The 18,349-nt window shown below is 40.2% G+C and overlaps 1 long non-coding RNA gene across 1 annotated transcript; it reads right to left on the bottom strand.

Annotated features, from left to right (window-relative positions):
• Positions 1-1,737: 1,737 nt before the first annotated feature.
• Positions 1,738-17,752, bottom strand: LOC125963146 (uncharacterized). The gene is made up of 4 exons (XR_007474965.1): positions 14,473-17,752; positions 13,186-13,353; positions 3,166-3,370; positions 1,738-2,125 (listed from the first exon to the last, which is right to left on the bottom strand). It is a non-coding gene; the product is annotated as an uncharacterized LOC125963146 (long non-coding RNA).
• Between the last annotated feature and the right edge of the window lie 597 nt (positions 17,753-18,349).

Below are 18,349 nucleotides of genomic sequence, written 5' to 3'. Positions count from 1 at the left end.
CAAAACTTCAAGAAAATGTTTTCAGATAAGAGCCTAAGCAAAAAAGAGACAGCATTTTCATCTCTGGGAATTTTTAGCAATGAAATGAGCCAGCTCTCCCAATCAAGAATGAATGGTAAGGAATGATGAATGCAAATGTCCGATTTATAAAGAGAGGAACACTGTACATCATTAGTCAATTCTGGATTGCTTGTACGAACAGAAGAGCGTGGACGTGTAGACAGTCTGGGAATAGAGGCCTTTTATAAATTATATTTGACTTCAGACTGCATTTTTTCACCTATGAATTATTATAAATAGTAAATTATCACTGCCTTATTATTATAAGATCTTATTTCCTAGACATTAGCTTCCAAAACATTTTGTAAAGGGGAATTTATCCCATGCTGGAGAGACCTGATTCAGAGGCACTGGGCCCTGCATTTTCCACTCCAGCCTCTGCTTGGTTTCTCCTAAAATCAATTCATATGCTCAGGCTGATGTCAAAAACCAGTGAGAGCAAAAATCCTCACATCTCAAAACTAATGTGATTTTAGAAACAGAACACTGCTCCAAAGAAAAAAAGTCAAGCTGGAACATAAGCAAAGTAACAACCAGATAAAGAAGGGGCAAAATACAAATCAACAGAAGGAAATGGAAGGGTTGTTGTGTGGCTCAGACAAGATAATGAATAAGAATGGACTTACTAGGTAATGAAATTTAATATATTTGCTATTCGGTTTGTGTTTTAAAAAAAAAAACACCAAAACATTAAAGGTAAAGACAAGGAATTCCATGGGGGGACTTCCCTGGTGGCGCGGTGGTTAAGAATCCACCTGCCAATGCAGGGGACACGAGTTTGAGCCCTGGTCCGGGAAGATCCCACTTGCCACAGAGCAACTAAGCCCGTGAGCCACAACTACTGAGCCCGCATGCCACAACTACTGAAGCCCACACACCTAGAACCTGTGCTCCACAACAAGAGAAGCCACAGCAATGAGAAGCCGGCGCACCACAACAAAGAGTAGCCCCCACTTGCTGCAACTAGAGAAAGCCCGCGCGCAGCAGCGAATACCCAATGCAGCCAAAAATAAATAAATAAAATAACTTTAAAAAAAAATAAAAAGAATTCCGTGGGAAAAATTTTACACGAAACCACAAAGCAGATAATTGAGGGTTTGACTATATGACTACAAAAGTTGGTAGCAGGGCTTCCCTGGTGGCGCAGTGGTTGAGAGTCCGCCTGCTGATGTAGGGGACATGGGTTCGTGTCCCGGTCCGGGAAGATCCCACATGCCGCGGAGCGGCTAGGCCCGTGAGCCATGGCCGCTGAGCCTGCGCGTCCGGAGCCTGTGCTCCGCAACGGGAGAGGGCACAACAGTGAGAGGCCCACGTACCGTAAAAAAAAAAAAAAAAATTGGTAGCAAATCAAAGATTTCACAGCCTGATGTACTATACTCAGTTCTCTGACCTGTGCTTCTCAGGAACAGGCTCAATTTAGGTTCCTCAAGCATTGGAATTACTTTATTCAAAGACAGAATAACAATCCTGTATTTAAGTTGCATGGTTTTTCTAAGTTGCCATATTGGCCTCTTAAACTTTTTATTTTTAAATCTGTATATAATAGAAAACTTTAAAAAAGAGAATTTTAAGTATAGATAAAAACTTCAGTGCCAATATGAGTAAAGTTAGCAATAGTTTCTTCATTCATTCTTAATTTATTCCTTTACAAACAGAATGCCTAACTCAGGTGCTACTAGTTACACAATTAAATGAAATAATAATTTCATGTGGGCAATTGGTTTGAAAGAACATATCTGTTGAGTACTTACCATGAACATGGCATTCTAAAAGTACTTTATATCCACGATTTTCTTCAACCCTGCTCCGTGAGGAGAGCATTATTATCCGCCATTGTAGGAATGAAGAAGCCAAGTCTGGAAGAAGCACCAGGTTCCAGTGATATAAGCAGCAAATGGCCACCTGCGTTCTCTGTTCTAAACCACGGCGGCCTCTTGTTCCTAAGTTCAGGAGAACTGAGAAGCACCAGCTGAGAGTAAGAGATGTGGGTTTCAGCCCCCAGTCTACCACTCCATAGTTGGGGGACCTTTAGGAAGATGAGTCACCTGACTCTTCATTTTCTCATCTGTAAAATGGGAAAAATAATGAATCTAAACCTTAGGGTGGAATGAAAAAGAATACATACATACACACACACACGTATATGTATGTGTGTGTCTATATATATATATATATATATATGAATCACTTTGCTGTACACCAGAAACTAACACAACATTGTAAATCAACTATACTTCAATTTAAAAAAATGTTTTTAAATCTTAGGGTGGATGCAAAGGTTAAATGAGTAAGCATTTAGTATATGCCAGTCAGTATTATATTATTAATTTCCAAAAAGAATTATATGTTGTTTATATAATAGTACAAATACAAAAATTATTTAACAAACTGGAGCAGGCACCATCATAGGAAGGAATAAAGAAACAAAGGAACAAGAGGAGTCAATACAGTTGTGTTAATTGAGATATAAGCCTTCCAGAGCCCAAAGCAACATACCATACCACTCTTTCTCCCAGAACAGATCCTACGTCAGTTTCTTAGTGAAGACAGGGTTTTCAGGGTGGACGAATTCAAAGGGGGCATTATGTAGACGAAACTATGTCCAATAGCAGGGACCATAAAATCAGCTTTACAGAAAAGTCTTAAGCAGACAGATATCAAAAGTTGTTTCTTGCAGCAGCCCTCAGTGAGAGATAAAGGCCTAACAATAAACTGGAATTCTGAGGCAGCGGCTCAGCACAGGGCTAAGGTAATGTGGCTCAGGTGAGTGCTATAGTGGTGGTTCTCAAAGCGCTGCCTGCCAGCATAAGCATCACTTGAGAACTTGTTAAAAATGTAAATCCTATGGCCCCACCCCAGACTTAACTGAGTCAGAAACTTTGAGGGTGGAGCCCTGAAATCAGTATTTTAACAAGCCCTCGAGGTGATTTCGATGTTTGCTCAGGTGTGACTCAAGAGTGGGTAGGCCCTGAAATATCTCAGAGAAGGGGTAGCAGTGGTAAATTGAATTTGCAGAGCCTGTAATTCTGGCCATCTCCCAAAGACAAAGAAAACTGCCTAAAGGAGGCTCTGCCTCTAAGAAATACGGCCACTCATTTTGCCTACCAAGATGTTAGCTGCAGGGCTTCCCTGGTGGCGCAGTGGTTGAGAGTCCGGCCTGCCGATGCAGGGGACACGGGTTTGTGCCCCGGTCAGGGAGGATCCCACATGCCGCGGAGCGGCTGGGCCCGTGAGCCATGGCCACTGAGCTTGCGCGTCCAGAGCCTGTGCTCCGCAACAGAAGAGGCCACAGCAGTGAGAGGCCTGCGTACTGCAAAAAGAAAAAAAAAAAAATGTTAGCTGCAAAATACGCATCTCTTAAGTTTACCGGTCAAAGGAGCCTGCCAAATGCACTTACGATATTGATAACTTTAAGATTAGAATGTTTGCCAACGATAATGATTTTTTATTATAGTTAAAATTAAGTCTTTCCTCCCTACTCCGTAAGTGTGGACTGCACATAGTGACTTCCTTCCAAAGAACACAGTATGGAAAGGGGTAGAAGGAGCAACTTTACAATGAAGAAACGAAAATGGTACTTTACCTCTGTGTTCTTCTTCCCAAGAATCCATAACCTTAGTCTATCCGTAAGAAAAACATCAGACATATCCCAATTAAGGGACATGCTACAAAACACCCGACCAGTATTCCTCAAAACTGTCAAGGTCATCAAAAACAAGGAAAGTCTGTTTTTCCTTGACAACAAAATGTAATGTGGTAGAGGAGACACGACAACAACACATAATGTGGTACAGAAAAGGATATTAGATAAAAGAACAGAAAAGGATATTAGATAAAAGAAAAAAAAAACCTAAGGAAATCTGAATAAAGAATGGACTTCACTTAATACTAATATATGAATACTGGCTCATCCATTGTGAACAATGTACCACACAAACGTAAGATGTTACAAAACGGGAAACTGATGTGGAATATATGAGAACCCTTTGTACTATCATAACAATTTTTCTGATATCTAAAACTATTCTAAAATTAAAGTTTATTTTAAAAATTCAGTCTTTCCTCCTGATAATGAGAGATATCGAAACCATCTGCATGCCAAGTCCTCACCTTAATAATGAAAATAAATCCATGGGAAAATACATATTTCAGCCAAAAAAAAAAAAAAAAAGTTGCTCTTTCTACAAATTTGAAAGCAGATCTTATTGTTTTAACAGCTTCCAAACTTCCTAATTTGCATCATTCTTGTCCTAAAAATATTATATGAAAAGACTGTCAATTTTTCATATTTTTTTCTCCATTTCTTCTCCTTAGCTGGACATGAATCTTCACTTTTTTCTATTGGAATGACTTACTGCTCGTTTTCCCACATCTGCTTAAGTGAACAATATTGTAAGCTTCAATTAATTGTATCTTGAATCTGCATATTCAGTTCCTTATCCTGGACCCTTTTATTTAATGAACCTAAATGATTCTATTAAACATGAGGCACTCAGCTTCCCTTTAATTATCTGGAGAACTCTGGAAGAGAACTGGGACCATTTTGTTCCAGCTAACCTTAGACTGAGGTGGAAAGTCACCCTCCAGCTGTTTTTGCTACTTTGTAAAAGCAGCTATAAAAGGAAACAAAACAATCAAGAATTTCACAGTCGTTTGGCAAAGTACAATGTGAGTGGGGAATTCTATATAGTTTACTAAATAAGAATAAAAAATAAAAGCCATTTCTGCAGCGCTTTGCTCCAGATTAATTTTTTTCTTTTTTTGGCTGCACCGCACAGCTCGTGGGATATTAGTTTCCCGACCAGAGACCGAACCCCTGCCCTCAGCAATGAAAGTGGGGAGTCTTAACCCCTGGACCACTGGGGAATTGCCCCAAGTTAATATATTTTTTAAAAGATCCATAGAAGAAGCGTGCTGTAAAATCATGATAAGAAGCTGACTTAAGGCAGGGAAATACTGCTCTACGTATAAATTGGAGATTTTTATCACAACATAACTAGTTTAAAAAAAAAAAAAGAAACAGAACCAGCTTTAGGTGATTATCCTGCCACTACAGACAGAACAAGGTCCATCAAAATAAACCAACTGCTTCCTCTTATCCAGGAAAAGACATTAGTAAGATTCAGAAGTTCATGTCTTTATGGAGAGTGGCATAACTTTAGAGTTTGGGTAAGTTCTCTGAGTATCTAGATAAGCAGATGAGCAAGTTTTAAAAGTTATACTCCAGTGGAAAGACTATAGACTGATTTAGGAGACCTGGCTCTACCACTAATCAGCTGGTAAATTTAGGCAAATCCCTTCATGAACAGGGGTTTGTTTTCTACTTCATAAAAAAATCATCATACATTTGAACAGGAGCTTACAGTTCCCAATAGACTTTTTGTAGACTGTATCATTTGGTCCTGACAATAAAGCAATACAATTAACAGGGCAGGGATTATCTTGCTTTCACACATGAGGAAATTTACGTTTAAAGAATTTATGTCAGTTGAGTTGGGTCACACAGTGAGGAAGTGGAAAGCAGGAACACGACCTCAGCTTTTCTGACTTTGGTTCTCTGCTCTTCACACATCACCACAAAGCTATCTGGAGATGCCTTTCGGCTCTACAATTCCATTACCCGTTGACTAAAATATGGCTCTGAAATTTCACATTCATAATCTTCTCTCTCCAGCTAAATAAATATGAATGTTCCTACATCTCTAACCCCCAAAAGTCAATATGTTTTTCCAGTTCAAAATGAGAAAAAAGATTGGAGATTTTAAAAGCATAAGAATCAATCATAATTTTAGCATCTTTTATGGATTTAAAAGGCTTTGCCTGCTTTAAAAAAAAGAAAGTGAGGCAATTCTTCAAAGGAGCATAGGGATTCTTAATAAAGCTGCAATCTAATCTGGGACCAATATATTAACACAAAACAACATGAGTCAGAGGGTCCACGAGCTTGTTTTGTTCCTCAGTCTAAATTGTAGTAGGTGATAAATAACACGTTCTTAAAGAAAGTTAAAGTAATGAAGAGCAAATAAGTAGGTGTTTTTTCCATAAATCATGTTTAAAAACTACGGGAGACAATATTCCCCCACTTTTGGCATTTCAAGTGTGAAATGAGAATCTAAGTGATGAAAATTATGTTATGAAAAGTGAAAATGAGAAATCTTGGTAAAATTCTGACACTGCCACTTCTCTGTATAATTATCAATTTCACAATTAGTGACTTCAATTTATGTTGAGGGGTAACCTAAAAAAGAATTTTAAATATTACCTCATAAATTACAAAGAGAGGCAGGCTGGCCTTTAAAACACTAGATTTATCTCTATCTCAAAGAGACAGCTACACTCCCATGTTCACTGCAGCATCATTCACAATAGCCAAGATATGGAAACAACTCGTGTCCATGGACAGATGAATGGATAAAGAAAATGTGGTGTATACATGCAATATTATTCATTCTTAAAAAAGAAGGAAATAATGCCATTTGCAACAACACAGACGAACCTAGAAGACACTATGCTAAGTGAAATAAGCCAGACAGAAAGACAAGTACTGCATGACCTCACTCATATGTGGGATCTAAAATGTTGAACTCATAAAAGCAGAAAGTAGAATGGTGGTTGCCAGGGGCTGGTGGGTGGGGGACTGGGAAATGGGGAGATGTTGGTCAAAGGGTACAAACTTTCAGTTATGCGGGATGAATAAACTCTAGAGGTCTAATGTACAGTATAGTGACTATAGTTAATAATATTGTATTGCATACTTGAAATTTGCTAAGAGAACAGATCTTAAGTGTTCTTAACACACACAAGAAAACGGTAACTATATGAGTTGATGGATATATTAATTAGCTTGACTGTGGTGATCATTTCACAGTGTATACATACAGCAAAACATCATGTTGTAACCTTAAATATACATAATTTTTATTTGTCAATTATATCTCATTAAAGCTAGGAAAAATATTAGATTTCTCTTAAAATAGCTACAAATTTGGAAAACCAAAATTATTTCACTACTAACAGAGAATACACACACACACACACACACACACACACACACACACCTGTTTTGGAATCCTATTAAAAGTACAGGAGAAAGAGAACAATGCAAATAAATCTTTATTAGTCCTAGAAAGCTGAGAAAGGTATCATCAGAGGACCAGAGCAGTGAGGAAATCCTGAAAGACATAAAGCAAGTCAAATTGACAGAAAATCTCAACAATGCTGAAGAATTTGTAAACCTGTCAAGACAAAATGCAGGAAAACGTGAATTTTCTCAGAAGCCTGAAATAATCCCAAAACCAGAGCCATGGGGGGTAGGAAAAGGAAAGACAGTAAGTAAACAGGTGATTAAAGGAATAGAAATGAGCTGGACTGATCCCCTAACCACAGAACCATGGCTGTGGCATTTGCTACAGACTCAAAAGCATTCACAACTCTACACGTAATACTGCAGTTCTGACAAGTACCCTCAGAAGGTCCCTCGTGGTGGGAGAAGGAGGTCAGTGCCTTGAGTCATGTAAGGCCATTATGAGGGAAGGGAAGCCCCTGCACCCAAGAAACGAGCTACCCACACACCCTAAATGAAACGGCACGCAGCCATATAGGCTCTGCCTCCCCCACTAAGTGCTGGATTCAGAAGCCCTATCATCAAAACATTTACTCATTGCCAAGGAAACAGGGATTCTCTCCTAGGATGCAGGAACTATGCTTGAACTAACCAATACTGATCAATCTAGAGCAACATGTGTAAATATGGACAGAACACCAAGAACCCTCATGTATTAGAGGAAAATCAACAAAATGAAGGAAAACTACCAAACTCAACAACCAGAAAAATTAACTTCACAAGAAACAGTGTCAGTCAGTACAGAAAAAAGAAAAAAATGTAAGTTTTTCAGTGAGATTTATATCCATTTAGAAATAACAGGCTTCTCTAAAAAAGGAGTCCCCTAGGTGAAATCTGAAACCAGCCCTGGTACAGGGAGGGCAAGGAGAGACATAAGAAAGAAACAGCCACTCCAGATTGGTAGGTGGCAGGTTTAAGCAGCAAGGGAATTACCCAGGAGGCTTGTCTGGGCGCCGCAAGATGACTCAATCTCCACTCCGGCCCGTCAGAATCTTAAAAGTTTATACAGAGGCCTTAACAGAGTTCAGTCACATATTCAGCCCAGATGGTCTCAACACACCTGACTCTCTCAAGGATGTGTCCCTGAAATGGCTCAGGCTACAAGAGCAGAGGGTGGAACGTATATTACAAGGACAGGGGAGGAGAGGAGGAGGGGAGGAGAGGAGGAGGGGAGGAGGGGAGGAGAGGAGGAGGGGAGGAGGGGAGGAGCTTCGGATAGCCTGAGTCAACCAGCGATCACATCCTCCCCACGCCCTCTTCCAACAAGAAGCAACCGAGAACTTGATTTTTTTTTTTTTTTTTCTTCTTTCTTTCTGTACGCAGGCCTCTCACTGTTGCGGCCTCTCCCGTTGCAGAGCACAGGCTCCAGACGCGAAGGCTCAGCCGCTCCGCGGCATGTGGGATCCTCCCGGACCGGGGTACGAACCCGTGTCCCCTGCATCAGCAGGCAGACTCTCAACCACTGTGCCACCAGGGAAGCCCCGAGAACTTGAAAATTTTAAATATCATGGCCACTTTTAAAAAGCTCATGGGATGGGCTGAGGTCATAATAAAAACGCAGGAAAATAAAATCAAGGGGTTCTTGGGCTTCCCTGGTGGCGAGTGATTGGGAGTCCGCCTGCCGATGCAGGGGACACGGGTTCGTGCCCCGGTCCGGGAAGATCCCACATGCCGCGGAGCCGCTGGGCCCGTGAGCCATGGCCGCTGAGCCTGCGCGTCCGGAGCCTGTGCTCCGCAACGGGAGAGGCCGCAACAGTGAGAGGCCCGCGTACCGCAAAAAAACAAACAAACAAAATCAAGGGATTCTTTCTTAGTACCATGCAGAAAACTAAAGCTGAAGAGTATGAGAAAAACTAAAAGGCTTAGCGGGTAGATTCAGTGGTTCCATTACACTATTAACAGGGGTTCCAGGGAGAGAGAACAGAGAGAATGGAGTTGAGAGAATAATCCAAGAAATAAGAGAAAATGTTCGCTGACCTGAGCAAAGATGACTCTTCAGGTTGTGAAATCCACCAAGTGCCCTGCAGTAATAACTGAAGGACACCAACACAGACAAGTACTGGTAGAATTTCTGAACAACAGTAACAGCTTTCTGAGAGGTAAACCAAGTAAGTTACCAAGAAATGAGAATTGGACTGGCATCGTATTTCTTGTCCATAACGGGATGCTAAAAGAAAAGGGGAAAAGAAAAGGTGTCTAAGTTCTAGGAATACATTGCTCATGGAAATGTAAATTGATCCAACCTTTATAGGGAGCAACTCAGCAATAACTATGGAGAAATTAAGAACGCACATACGCTTTGACCATGCAGCTGCATTCCTAGGAATCTATCCCACAGGTAAATTTGCACAGGTACCAAATGACATCCGTAGAAGCATACTGACTGGGCTACCTAGAGTAGACCCCAACCCACCTCAGCAAGCTGTCTTCTCCACCTAATAACCATGCCTATTCTTCTCCCTTTTTAACTTCCTTGATTTCCTCAGAGGTCCAACGGGCTGACTGCAACACTATTTCTTTCCCTCCTACCCAACCCAGGCTCGTATTTTCCTAAACGATTTTACATTTCTGTACATCTACAAGCAAGGTAATGATATATTTTAGTATTGGGGGAGTATTTTTATGTATGTCCAAATAGTCCTCATTTAAAGATAACCAGTGCTACTGGAGAATGCCAAACGGGAAGATTCCAGAAGCCAAGGTGTCTTTTTTCTCTCCAAATTTATGATTTTCTTAAAGAATCTTACAAATAAGATGTTACGGTTCTCCCTAGAAGTGTAAGATATAGCTAGAGGTGGTCCATGCTAAAGGAGAAAAGAGCACAAGTACAAGATGAGAAAAGAGACAAAGGAGAGACTTTGAAAATTAAGTCTACAAACTACAGGTTTGCCTGGAAAGAGTAGGAGGGTCTCCTCTATGAGCTCAGCGTGGGTCTGTTTTAAGCTAATTCAAAATCCTTCCAAATGAGCTTATTAGATTCTAATTTGGTGGCTCAGAACCTAATAAGAATTCAGATCAAACTGTTCTTCTTTCTCAAAGAGACAGCATTGTCAAAGAGCCAAAATTGGAGTGGGTGTTTGGGGAACTGAGTTATACAGCTTTCACATTATGATTCACCTCTCCACTAGCGAACCCTTCCCCCATCTCAACAGCGTCGGTCAGACATTTTTATTCAAATTCCTCTCCGCTAAGGGCAATCAGCAACTGAAAAGATGCTCCTACAGAAGTGACCTCCACAAAAATAAAAGTCAATAATGTGGCCAGCTGACACATAGGATGTCAGGAAGTGCAAAATGATGAGGACAAAGAAAAAGGCAAAACTGTGTAAGGCAGTAGAAAAGGAAATAATCACAGGCCAGGATGAAAAATTAGGGCAATTATCTGGATAATTCCGCCTCAAAACGTGCTTCCTGATGATTGACATAAATGTGTTTTCTTCTCTGGGCTCCATTTTTACAATAGATGGAACAGTGGAGCTGCAATAACAGCTTTCTATTTACAGTAAATTTAAAGGGAATATACCTTCTTTGCTCCTGCTTTACACTTTATATCTGGTGCAAAGGAATGCTTTATAAATAGGATGCTACCTGACAGTTTGGCTTAGAAGGAAAATAAAATTATTTCTTGCCTGGGTTATCCAAATATCAGATATCGATCCCAATTCTTCACTTCAGTACCCTTCTAGAATTGGGGTAACAGGGGTGATGGATTTAGAGGCAACTCATGGATCACTCTAAGTGGGCTAGGACCTATACTGATTTATCATTTCATAGGAATTTCGAGTTTACACACATACACATGCAATCACAAGCCCAGAAACTCACACCCTCACTGTGGACACACACAAACACGCTGTGCCCTGTTTAACAGAACTCTGGGGAAGGGCATCCATATTTAGCAACATATTTAGCAATCTTTAGAATCCTTTCTAAGACGTCTACGATATTGGCGAATGATAATCCTACTTAATAAAATGAAGAGGAAGGAGAAGGAAACTATTTGTTGAGCGCCTCATTTGCACCATGCTCTACGGTGCATGTTGCTTTATTTCATTAAATCTTTATATAACCCTTGTCAGAAAGGCGTTGTGAGATGAGAAAACTGAGGAGGCTTAGAAAGGTCTAGTACCTTGCCCAAAGTCAAACAGCTAAGAAGTGGCAGGCCCAGGAGACCAAACTCAGATTCATCTTGTTCTGAAGTCAGACCCACTGGTAAACCGGGAGATTAAAGGCCATAAACATGTACAGCTCTCAAGGGCATATACAGTGAAGTAAAAAAATTAAATAAACTGCCCAAACAGAAGGTGAGAAATCTTTAGTTTTCTGGATGAGCCAAATGACACCCTGGCATCTGCAGTGCCGATATGAGTACAAAAAGAAACCTCCTTTCTTCTCTTCTTGGCACACTAAGATGTATAAACCCTAGTAAACCTCTGGCATTCTCAGATTTTTTTTTTTATAAACTTATTTATTTTATTTATTATTTTTGGCTGCATTGGGTCTTCGTTGCTGCGCGCGGGCTTCCTCTAGTTGCAGAGATTGTGGCGCAAGGGCTTAGTTGCTCTGCAGCATGTGGGATCTTCCCGCACCAGGGCTCGGACCTGTGTCTCCTGCATTGGCAGGCAGATTCTTAACCACTGTGCCACCAGGGAAGCCCCATTCTCAGATTTTATTTATTTATTTATTGTTTTTGTTTTTGTTTTTGTTTCGCGGTATGCGGGCCTCTCACTGTTGTGGCCTCTCCTGTTGCAGAGCACAGGCTCCGGAAGCGCAGGCTCAGCGGCCATGGCTCACGGGCCCAGTCGCTCCGCGGCATGTGGGATCTTCCCGGACCGGGGCACGAACCCGCGTCCCCTGCACCGGCAGGCGGACTCTCAACCACTGTGCCACCAGGGAAGCCCCATTCTCAGATTTTAAATCAACAGTTTCAACTCTTCCTAAGTAATGCCAAATACCTATGACATGTAATAATTCGCAATTGCCCCAAAGCACAAATTTGGACTTTATGTACCATGAGGCTGGTACGTAGAAGTGAGTCACTTAGTGAGTGAGGAAATCTAGTTTACCACCCAGTATTCTCCCCTAACTTGGGTTTGTTAGTTTTCACTTGTTGCGATGTTCATAATCTGTTGAGGAGAACCAGGTGATAGGGTAGTTATTAATGAATATCAAAGTTATCATAGGTGAGGAGAAGGAAGGAGCCCACTGAAATGAGGGCTCGCCACCTATATTGGGGCTATAAAGAGAAACTTGCTGAGCTACCATTAGAGAGACGCCCGAGCATTTCCCAGATTTTAGCACTTGCAGGACTCAACCGCTAAAATGGAGAGCTCACCATATACGTTGCACCTCTCAAGTTCCATACTTTGGGTCCAAGGTGAATCAATAAGACATTTCAGTTCCCAGAGTTACTGACTGCCATGAATTAAAGTGCGATGGACCCATGATGTTGTGCGACACTGACCTCTATTCGCTTCAAGTTTACTGCCACCCCAGCATACTAACCATCCACTGCTAACCTCGACCATGACTATTGTTCGGGGAAACCTTACCATTCTCTTCTACCACCCAAGGAATGATTTCTCCTTTAGCTGCCAAAATTGGTGACCACTTTGGGATCCATACTGATGAATTAAACATTATCATCTGCTGCATCCTAAATATCTGTGGTGGGCTTGGCACCCCAAGAGAACATACCTTAAGTACAGTGATGTGAAGAAGGCAGAGAAAAAAAACGTTCTTCCTTCTTCATCCTAACAGCAATTGTCCTACTTCACAATGAATAGCAAAGGAAAGTTTGAATGTGAAAACTTAATTTCTACAGTCAAAGACTGTCACGATAAACATCTGAATGATTGTTCCTACAGATTCTTCAAGGGCTGCCTACATATATATGGACACAACTGCTTTCTTGAACTAACAGGAGATAATATGTTAGAAATATAAAATAATGAAGTCTACAGAACTTGAAGACTTTGAAGTCTTGAAGTCTACAGAACTCACCCAACATTCATTCATCACAGCTTGAATAAAAATGGGTGGGACGACAGGGCAATCCTGGAAAGGGAGCTCTGCCTCCTTCCCTTTGTCCCTTTGCTTCACTTCTCTTCTTGTCTCTCTTCATTCTCCATAAGGGGCCCATATAGATACTTCCACCACAAGGTATAAGACCTGAGTGCAGAAAGACACCTTAGAAAGTACGTTGGCCAAAGCCCTCCTATGTCCTTCCCTACATTAGCTAGTTGCTGATGCAACTGTAGCCCTAATGCCAGTCTCTCCATTCTCAGCTAAGGGTTGTCAGCACACAGAAATAGAGACAATGGCAAATGACATTAAGTCAAAATGAAACATAATTAAGATGATGATCGATCAAAACAGTTCGGATCTACCAGCCATGATGTGCTTTTTTTAATAGTATATATTTCATCCAGAGATGAAAACTAACAATGCTACAAGTATAGACACAAATTTAATTACAAACACCAAAAATAAACTTTAATCTAAAATACGGATTTACAATAAGGAAAATACTTGAAGGAAGCTTATTTAATAATGTCATTTTGCCACTATTCCTTACATGTGATAATGAAAAAAGGCAAATTTCACTTTCTCCCACTAATTTTTTTTTAATGTCTTTATTGGAGTATAATTGCTTTACAATGGTGTGTTAGTTTCTGCTGTATAACAAAGCGAATCAGCTATACATATACATATATCCCCATATCTCCTCCCTCTTGCGTCTCCCTCCCACCCTCCCTATCCCACCTCTCTAGTTGGACACAGAGTGAAGTAAGTCAGTAAGAGAAAAACAAATACTGTGTGCTAACACATATATATGGAATCTAAAAGAAAAAGAAAAAAAAGGTTCTGAAGAACCTAGGGGCAGGACAGGAATAAAGACACAGACATAGAGAACGGACTCTCCCACTAATTTTTAATTAACAGCTGATACCTCTGTCCTGAGTTGTCATTCCAATTCTCTGTAACTCGATCCAAATATATTTAAATTAGAAAAGGAAATAGCACTGCTCTAACTCTTGTGGTTAACTAGCTTCACAAACAAGTGGAGAATGGTCCTTTTGTCAAATACTGTATAAGCTCTTTTAGCTATATAATTCCTAAAACAATGCACCAAGATTGGCATTATGGGACGTTAAATGCGGAATCAGCTTGGTAGTCCTCTTTTCATTGTCAAGTAAGAAACTGTGAAGATAAATGAACCTTGGGAATTTCAAGATCTGGAATGTGACGCCAGCTGGTACATGGAAGAAATGAATTCAATCAGGCTACCTGATGCTTCCTGCTGCAGCCTGGAGCAGGGCAGTCTGCAAGGTTGTAATAAGACCCAATTTGTCCTTGTCTCTCTCATAGTTTAAGTGCCAGGGGAAAAAATGATCTCTTTAACTCTGTTTAAAGAAAGAAAAAATATGTAAGCTGAAGGAAACTTCATAGCAAACCTAATACTCTGGATTTTAGAGACTGAGGTGGAATTTTGACGCATGATTTTAGCTATTATAGTTTAATAGATAGGAAGGCTGATATTGTACAATGGCTAGTTTCTAAAAATAGAGATACATTTTTTAAACCAAACTTGTGCTTTTAACCCTCTGGATTTCACTTGATAAAAGCCATAGTTCAACAAGATGTAAACCCAGTATTTTAGAAGTTTGAATGAACTACTTACTGTACTGTTCTATGAAACATTCTAAGTAACTTTACATGTTTTTTAATAGTATCTCCAAAATTCATTTGTATGAGAAACATGTATTAACTACCTACTCTGCAGTGAATTCTAAATGCTGAATGCTGGAGATAGAGTTACATAAGGCATACTCCCTCCTCCAGGGGACTAAATTTCCAGAACATAAAGGTGCTGAAAAATCAAACCACAAATAGCAGTCTGCCCTTTTACAAAATCATCTGGTGATAAGAGGAAAATATGTAATGATTATATTGGTCCCTGAACTTCAAGAATGCTGTGAAGTAGAGCTACTATTTGATCAAGGATAGAAATGAGTAAGATTTTTCAGTCTGGAAGGACAATGTCAGAGAGGGGTTATAATTAAAAGCTATAAAATTGGGAATAATATGCATAATTTAAATTTAATCACTGTCATCCTGCAAGATCCAATCTTCTACTTTTCTCTAATATGATTTCTCCCTCAGAGATCTGGTCCACGTTCATACCCTCAACCATAACCTCCCTCTTGGCAACTCTGAGTTAACCTCATTCTCTGTCCTATGCTGGAAAGTTCTACTAAGATATCTTACTATTACTTTAAATTTAAGGTTTTTTAAAAAACCAGCACCTCAATCCCAGAACCAGCCTCCTCTCTTGCTTTCTCCATTTTTGTTATTAAGGCCATTCTTTTTTTTTTTTTTATAAATTTATTTATTTTATTTTTGCCTGTGTTGGGTCTTCGTTGCTGCGCGTGGGCTTTCTCTAGTTGTGGCGAGCGGGGGCTACCCTTTGTTGCGGTGCGCGGGATTCTCATTGCGGTGGCTTCTCTTGTTGCGGAGCACGGGCTCTAGGCACGTGGGCTTCAGTAGTTGTGGCACATGGGCTCTAGAGCGCAGGCTCAGTAGTTGTGGTGCACGGGCTTAGTTGCTCCGCGGCATGTGGGATCTTCCCCGACCAGGGACCGAACCCCGTGTCCCCTGCATTGACAGGCGGATTCTTAACCACTGCGCCACCAGGGAAGCCCAAGGCCATTCTTAAATTCACTCAAATGCAAAACTCTGATGTCATCTCCTTTGACCCCACCTCCTTCTTGCACAATATATCACCAAGCTCTCTCAGGTGTTCTCCAAGCCACCTTAATTTTTCCTTTCCACCCCTACCACTCCAGTTCAAGTACATATAACACCATAGTTACACTGTAGTAACAACAAAGTCAGCAATTAATAATCTCTTACTTGGTTCCCAGGTCTTCAGTCCTATAAGTCTCCAATCTGCCTGCACAACAAATTGGTCTCAACAAATATTTGTTAAATAAATATATGCTGAATTAATTTCCTAAGCTGTCACTTCCAATCTTCTTTTCCAGACAATCTTTGACAATTTATTCGCTAATTTCATAAAAATAAACGGGAACTCCTTAGTCTAGCATTGAAGATCTTCGTTGACATACGCCCAAGATACTTTTCTAGAACTTTCCCTCCTGACTCCTGCATGTGGACTTACATCTCCGGTGAAACTGGTCCCCTCACTACCCACCCCCAAATACCCATCACTTTCCAGGGTCTTCCTGAATCTTTCCCATCTTTTAAGATGCAATAATTCTCATTCGATGTTTATTATGTGGTCCCTTTTATTGTTAGAAATCTGTATAACATCACCTTCTAAATTCCAGTGTAACCTATTAGGTTGAACCATATGAAATTGTCACTATTTAACTAATCTTTTACCCAAAAAAATAGCAATTTCATATGGTTCAATATAATAAGCATTATATAATAAGCATTATATCTTTATGCTCCAGAGTTCCTAGAATATGCCACACATAATGGATATTCAATTCTATTCGATCCAACTTTCTTTGCCACCCTCATCTGTAAGCTGGGCAAGGAAGTGGGTAGATAAGAATCTGCCAGTGCAGAGGTAGCAGTTTCTTTCCAGCTTGATATTCCTTCAGGACTCATCATACCTTTGACTTGGTAGTCACATTAGCATCTCCACACTGAAAAGACTATTTCCTGTTTCACTTAGGATAGGCTGGCCTGTTGTAGCTAGGATGCTTCAGTCACAGCCCTCTGGTAAAATTAATAGGTTCTGTGTTGATTACCTACTGGCTGCTGTATAACAGAAACTTATTTCCCCACCATTCTGGAGACTAGAAGTCCAAAATCAAGGTGTCAGCAGAGACGGGCTTCCTCTGAGACTGGACAGAACTCTTTCCTGCCTCTTCCTTGCTTCTGGTAGTCACTGTCAATCCTTGGCGATCCCTGACTTTCAGCTGCAGCACTTCAATCTCTGCCTCCACTGTCACATAGCATCTCTACCCATGTGTCTGTGCCTGTGTCTCTTCTCTTCTTACAAGGATACCAGTCATATCAGATTAAGGACCCATCCTAATCTAGTATGACCTCATCTTAACTAATTACGTCCGCAGTGACCCCATTTCCAAATAAGATCACATTCTGAGGTACTGCGAGTTAGGGATTCAACATATCTTTTTTTGGGGGGGGGCGGGGACACATGTCAACATATAACACGTTCATTCTTCAAAGTTGTAGTTTATCTGAAATGTACAAAAGTATACTTTTATACAACTCATCTTTCAATAACTGAACTTTTAAAAATTATATAAATTGAAATAAGCGTTTAAAGTAAGCAAGCATGTAGGCACTATGCAGTAGCCTTCTGAACTATTATTAACTTATTCCAGTCCATAATCTTATGCATAGAATCAGTTACAATGTCCTCTTGTAACTTACATAGTGAGGAATTCATCCCAATCTTTGAGTTTATCCAGGCTCCAGACACTCATTTATTACCTGGGATGACAGTCGTTGCAACCTCTTTTCTGAATTCATGAGTTTTTACTCCCTTGTGACTGTTATTACCTGCCCTCTGCAAATAAATGGAGAAAAGACATCATTTTACCTTTTAACCTTTCCTATTCACTTCTGTTTCTATTTAATTCCCCTGATGTTTCCAAGCACATCCTAACTGAACTTTCCACTATCTAGCTGCCTGGATCTCACTCTGAGGCCCTCTTCTCTGCTGTAGGCTAGTCATTCATCTATACCATTCTCCTTTAGCACCTTACCCAGCTCACTGCGTTGTCTCTACAATCCCTTTATACTATATACCAAAAAGAATGTTATCCAACGGAGATAAAACTTTTGATATTCATAAAGAGAAGACTGTGCCATCACATAAACTCAATCCAGAGAATTAATGTGCTGAATTAGAAACTCTACCGGCACAAATATATTCAACCACAGCAATGGATATCATAATCAATCATTTAAAGAACCAAAATCACACACAGTAGGGGAACAGATATCTGTTTGCTTATTTAAATGTTATATATATATATGTTTAAAAAATACATATAGTCACTACAGATGTAATTAGTTAAGATGAGGTCATACTAGAGTAGGATGTGTCCTTAATCCGATATGATATATATTTCATATTATAACAATTCAATATAATATT

Source organism: Orcinus orca, chromosome X (assembly GCF_937001465.1).
Source record: "Orcinus orca chromosome X, mOrcOrc1.1, whole genome shotgun sequence".
NCBI classification, from domain to species: Eukaryota; Metazoa; Chordata; class Mammalia; order Artiodactyla; family Delphinidae; genus Orcinus; species Orcinus orca.
The sequence above is the reverse complement of the archived record's forward strand: the minus strand, read 5'-3'. Positions and strand labels throughout refer to the sequence as shown.